The 6,236-nt window shown below is 36.6% G+C and overlaps 1 pseudogene; it reads right to left on the reverse strand.

The window, feature by feature from the left end:
* Positions 1-4,506: 4,506 nt before the first annotated feature.
* Positions 4,507-5,469, reverse strand: LOC106021475 (annotated as a pseudogene).
* Between the last annotated feature and the right edge of the window lie 767 nt (positions 5,470-6,236).

A 6,236-nucleotide genomic window follows, 5' to 3' on the forward strand; every position in this document is an offset into this window, starting at 1 on the left:
ATGATTCAACTAAAGACATGCTAAGAAGATCAGAGGAATAATTATTTCTTAATTGAGATCTAACTAAAAAACAAATTTCAAAGTGTAATTTTTCCTTTCTCATCTTTATATCTTTTTTTGTTTCTTTTTTGGATATTGGAACATAAGTTCCTTGACACCCTGGGCTTTCCCCACTCACTCTCTGATGCTCTCCTCCTGCCATGCAGCTGCTTATTCATCTCCCCTGCTGAATCTAACAGTTGTCTTGGCCCCTAACTCAAAAGGCACATTTTTTCTTTTCTTCTTCCCTATCTCCCCCTATCTAGCAGCTGCAGAGATGTACAGTTTGCCTGTCTTGTTGGTTTTCTCTCAAGCTTTGCTAAAATGGTCCTGGAACTTCCTTCCAATTATGTTTCTAATTTCTTTTATTAATGACACTGAGAATCCAAACAGTAACCCCAACCAACTTGCCCAAAGCTTCAGAGCTTTGAAATAAGAGTCCTTGGATTTATTATTATACTCATGATCAGGAATATGTTATACAGCTTTTAGATGATCAACAGCACAAAAACACATAAACTTTAATATATTCAGGGAAGATGTGGTATGAATGAAAATGCCCCCCATAGTCTCACAGGGATTGGAACTATTAGGGGATGTGGTCTTATTGGAGTGGATGTGGCATTGCTGGAGGAAGTGTGCCACTGGGAGTGGGCCTTGAGGTTTCAGATGCTCAAACCAAGTCCAGTGTCTCATCCCCTCTCTCTTCCTGTTGTGTGCCAATCCAGATGCAGAACTCTCAGCTCTTTTTCCAACACTGTGTCTGCGTGTATGCTGCCATGCTTTCTGCCATGATGACAATGGGCTAGACCTCTGAATCTGTAAGACAGTCCCAATTAAATGTTTTCCTTTATAAGAATTGCCATGGTTATTGTGTCTTTTCAAAGCAATAGAAATCCTAACTAGCATCAGAGAATTTATATTCTTTAATGAATATTTTCATGGACCATGAAGTTCATGATTTCTGGTATAAAAATGAACAACGATCAATTTATAATGTAGTAGTGTTGATTTTCCTATGGTTATAGCTGTTTTACTCAGCAAAGATATCCTTTGAAATGCTATACTAACTGTCAGGCAAACTTGATTGGCATGTTGGGGGGTGGGAGGTATGATCAGAACTGTCAAATTTAATTTTTCTGGTTTACTGTGATGATTACCAAAGATTTCATAGAAACCCATGAGGGCATGACAAATAGCAGTTCCATTTATATCAGAACTCTTTTGCTTGTAATTGACTGTTGAAACTAAGAAATCTTGTTATTGAAACAAGGAAAGTTCAAAGTTTTAGAAGAATTTTTACTAACACTATTCTGGATTTTTTGGGAATGAACAAAAGAGGCTCATTTAAATGCCCCTATTGTTATAAACACCAGTTCAGACTTAAAATAATAGTGATCTTTATAAAAAATATATAATAGAAATGATCCATCAGGGGGTCTTTATTCTACTGAAAGTAGGATGTGCCAATAAATAGTTATTAGGAATTATATCAATATATTTCAAAGACATTTTGATGATCAATCAAATCTTCATGCAGGAGAACGGCAAGAAATACAGAGAAAATAGACAAAATTGTGCCATAATGTAAGTATTTTAGCCACAAGAATTTTGGGAGCCAAGACTCTCAAGAGAAACTGCCTAGATACAAAAACGTTGATATCACAATTACTCTGTACATTTTCAACTTCTAGTTGCCAAGAATCTACGATCTTTACCTTACTTCAACAACATAATTTAGAAATTCCCTTGATAATGAGAACAGCAACTGCTGGTGGAACCATGGGAAACTTAATTGACTCCATCTTGATGAAGTTTGACCCAAGAGTTTTATTTTGATTTCATTAAGAAGAAGACGGTTAAAAGTGACTCTTAACTGAAGGCTGATGCTGTGCTGCTTCTCCTCTGGACTCTCGGAGAACTTCATGTTAAATGAAAAAAGTGATGTTGTTAGGCTTTGAAGTTGAATTGCATGATCTGCTTTGGATTTCTGCTAATAAAGAAAACATATAGAAAGCTATATATTGGTCTGGTAATATACAGAAGCTTCATTTTTATGGAGCTCTCTGCAGTATATAGGAGAGGTGTCAGTTCCTCCATTATTATGATGCTTCCTGCCCATATCTTTGAAATCAGGAGAAGGTATTACATGGTAAGTTTGCAAGGTTGACATTATATTTTTGACTGGGCACTTTATCTTTTATTTCACCTAAGTTTTACAAACAGCAACAGCACTTTCAAATAATCAGTCATTAAACCAAGGCCTTCGTCAGAGATGTGGCAAAAAAAATCCTGTTCTGAGTCCCTTCTTATTTCAAATTTGAGAAACTTGTTTACTGCTCTGCCTCAGTTTCCTTCTCTATATAGAATACATGTCTGAGGAAGAATGGAGGTTTTGTTCAGTAAACGTTAGACATGCATAGTGTGCTTTAGAGAGGGAAAAAGTTCAAGTCAGTGGTAGAGGCAGTCATAAGGAAAATTCTTAATACCCATGAGAAAACAACCTGACCATGTTTCTGCCCTGTGCTGACTGCTCTTGCTTGTAGTAAGTGGCCACTTCCAGTGAAAGCAAAAATCAACTCCCCCAAATGAATTGTGCACCTGAATGCTCTGGAAAGTGCTCTTTATTTCCTTTCTCGTCAAAAACCTACAGCCTGTTGGCCAGGTAAAATAACAGAACATATGGTCTTCGTTTAATTCTTTCATATTCACCGCCAAGACTAAGAGCAGGGTGAAGAGTGAAGATCTCTTGGCTGTCTCCATTGCTTTCCTTTAATCTTACTTTATTTACTAAGAGCTAGTAAAAATCTGAAGTCCTTAACTCTCAAGTGTTGCTTTTCTTCTGGGCATTAGTATTTGATTTGTTCCTTGGCTTAAGCCCCATCCCCCTTTTACCATCAAACGTGCCATTGTTAACAAATACCCCTTTTAATGTTATGTACATTCTCTCTCTCCTCTCCCCCCTCCATTTCTTGTTTTTAGATCAGTTTATAATTTCTTCTTTTAAACATTGGTATTGTATTTATTTTTACATGTATACAGTGTATCTTGATGATATCTACCCACCCCTCCTCCCCACCGTACTCCAGCTCCCCTGGTACCCTAAAACCATAATATCCTTCCCCGTTTCATGTCTTCTGTTATTTTTTATACAAGTAGTGCTTTCCATTTGTATGTGGGTGTAGGGCCACAAACTGGAGAATGGATAACCTATCAGTGGCCACATCCACCCACTGCCCTGCTAAAATGATTTCTCTTTCCCCAGCAACATCAACTACTAATATCACCCAGAGAGAGGTCTGACCTCATGAGCATCTTCCCTGTCCATTGCAGAATATTGACTGAATTGATCTTATGCAGGTCTTATGAGTTCATGAGTGTAATGACCACATGTCATGTCCAGTAGACAGTGTTTCATATAATTCCTGCCCTCCTTCTAGCTCTTAAATTCTTTCTGTCCACTCTTTCATGATGTTCTTTGAACCTTGGAAGGGAGGTTAAAATTGATGTCCTATTTAGGACTAATCACTTGCACTCACTCATTTTCAGTATTTTTACCAGTAAGGAGTCTCTGCATTAACTGGAGCTCACTGCAAAAAGAAACTTCTCTGGCCAAGGATGATCTTTCCCAATTCTTTTGTCCACCATCATTTCATGAATACTTTTTCATTTTTTGAAAGCTGATGTCCTTTTCCTTTGTGGTTTGAATCATCCTTATTTTACAATACAATTATATTGGATTTATAAAAGTGAAATCATTTAATTACAAAAGAAATAATTCATAGTTTTGGAAAAGAGAAGAAATGTTTCTGACCTTAGCAACCCAATTGCAATAGCTCTTTATTCTCCTTTAATATGTACTACATATTCCATTCTGATGGTGGTCATTGAACTTCACTGAAACCGTCTTTGTCCCACATTGTCCTATTAACACGATTCCAAGTTTACCAACATGGCTTTGCAATTAATAGATTTAACACTCCATCAGTGGCACTGCCTCAGTTTTCTTAACTATCTTACTATCAATGTAGCGTTTAAAGCGATAATGTCTCCATGCAAGGCTCTGTTAACACTGACAAAAATTTTGCAAAGCAATCAGACTTGCACAGAATTCACATGTTAAGGGTAACAATTTGTATTTGAATATGATAATGACAAGCTGAAAAATAAATTTTTTGGCATATAATCCAACTGAAAACTAGTCTCTTTGCTCCTTTTCCAGACCCAATAGTAGACTGAGGAAGTAACCATGGACATAAGGATGCGATCAGCATTCTTTTAAAGATATTAAGAATATTGTCATGCATACTCATGAAACTTATTTGCTGCCATGTGTTCTCCATACTATATCCTTGAAAGCATGATGCTTTATATCCTAAATCTCAAAGTCAAACTCATTATCTCTTTATCAAAACCTTTCATTTTTATACAAGATAAATATGTTTTCTTATAAAATGCTTACTGACACAAGGGAGCTTGCTGTGAGACTGTGTCTCTTAAAAATGTCAGAAGCAATTATGTACAAAGTCTCACCAACTGGACTGCTTAAACAGGCAGTAACAATTAATGAAAAATGAGTCCATGAATTGGAAAAATAGCAAGAAGGGGTATATGGGAGATTTTGGAGGGAGAAAAGGTAAAGAGGGGAATGTCGTAATTATAATCTGAAAAAATAAAAGACATAATTAAAAATGTTTAATGAGAAGCCTTCTCAGATTTAGAAGTATAAGCTCTCAGCATGGACAGCCTATGTCTCTTGGCGATCTGTTCCTGGTGCTTTTCTTTGGCTTCCTTCATTCTCTTGGCCAAAAGCTTAGCATATTCTGCAGCCTCTTCCTTGTTTTTCTTTGTTCATTGTTTCTTCAGATAAATACAACGGCGTTTGTGTTGCAGGACATGTGGAGTATCAAGACGCTGAATTTTGGGTGCTTTGGTCCTGGGCTTCTTACCTTCTTTGTTTAAGGGCTTTCTCACAACATATTGGTAGACATCATCTTCTTTAAAGAGATTAAAAGGATTTCGGATTCTGCTAGCTCTTACAGGTCCCAACCAGTGAGGAACAGTAGTATCTGTCAGTCCAGGAAGAGCCTTCTCTCCTTTTTTTTTTTTTTTACAATCATCAAGTTGAGAACACGCAAATTGGCATGAATGATGCATCCTCGAACAGACTTGCGCTTCCTCTCTCCAGTTCTCCTTGGCCTATAGCAAAAATGCCCCTTACTCAACAGCAGGCGCACTCTGCCATGGGTCAAAACGCCTTGCTTCATGGGAAAACCTTGCTTGTCATTGGGACCACATAACCCTTTCACTCTTCACGCAGAGCTTCGGCAACTACTTCTGTGGCCATGCACTTCTCATAGAACGTCCAAAGCTTACGCTCATTATCCACTTCGATGAGCCAGTGGTGGGGAAGGACATATTCATCTTCATCTTCACACAGCCGACTGCCTAGGAGGCACCACGAAAAAGAGCGAGAATGAAGTTCTCATAACAACCTTAAGGTTATTTTATAGCAACATCTTTCTTTAGGCAATGGGAAATACTTAATTCTTTAACTCTCTAGAAACTTCTCCATTATCTCTTATCCACTATCTATAATTCTTTCATTTCTTTCACAAAAATTTATTTCTTGTCACAGTTATATTATTTACATTACGTTTTGTAATGCTGAGGATACATATATGCTAAGTAAGCACTCTGCCAGTGAAGTATACATCCAGTCACTATTTCCATATTTATTAGCCTTACAATTATTATTTTTTTCTTGTATATTCATGAATCACAGGCATATTTCCTTTATCATGAGTTCTTTTCTATATTTTCATTTCCTCACTGTTATGTTGAAAGTAGACACTCTATTCCAAAGTGAAGTTTCTGGATCACGTAATTGGAAATTTTAAACATATTTAGAAACACAGGAAATAGTTTATATAACATAACAAACTGCAAAACCTCAAATTGGCTTAGATTAAGTTAATTTCATAATAAAACCAGTTTTATGGTGACATCATCTATTAGACTTTCTGAGATACATATGTACATATGTAAAATTATGTTTCTTATATCCTCCTTCATGTCAACTCATCTTTCAAGTATAGGTAGAGTATAATCTTGTGTTAATTGCCATTCACTATTTTTGGGCTAATGTAAACTAAATGTATGCTATGATTAATTTTCTTGTAAGCCTTTTTTCCCCT

The sequence above is a fragment of the Mesocricetus auratus genome, unplaced genomic scaffold (assembly GCF_017639785.1).
Source record: "Mesocricetus auratus isolate SY011 unplaced genomic scaffold, BCM_Maur_2.0 Super-Scaffold_100003, whole genome shotgun sequence".
NCBI lineage: Eukaryota > Metazoa > Chordata > Mammalia > Rodentia > Cricetidae > Mesocricetus > Mesocricetus auratus.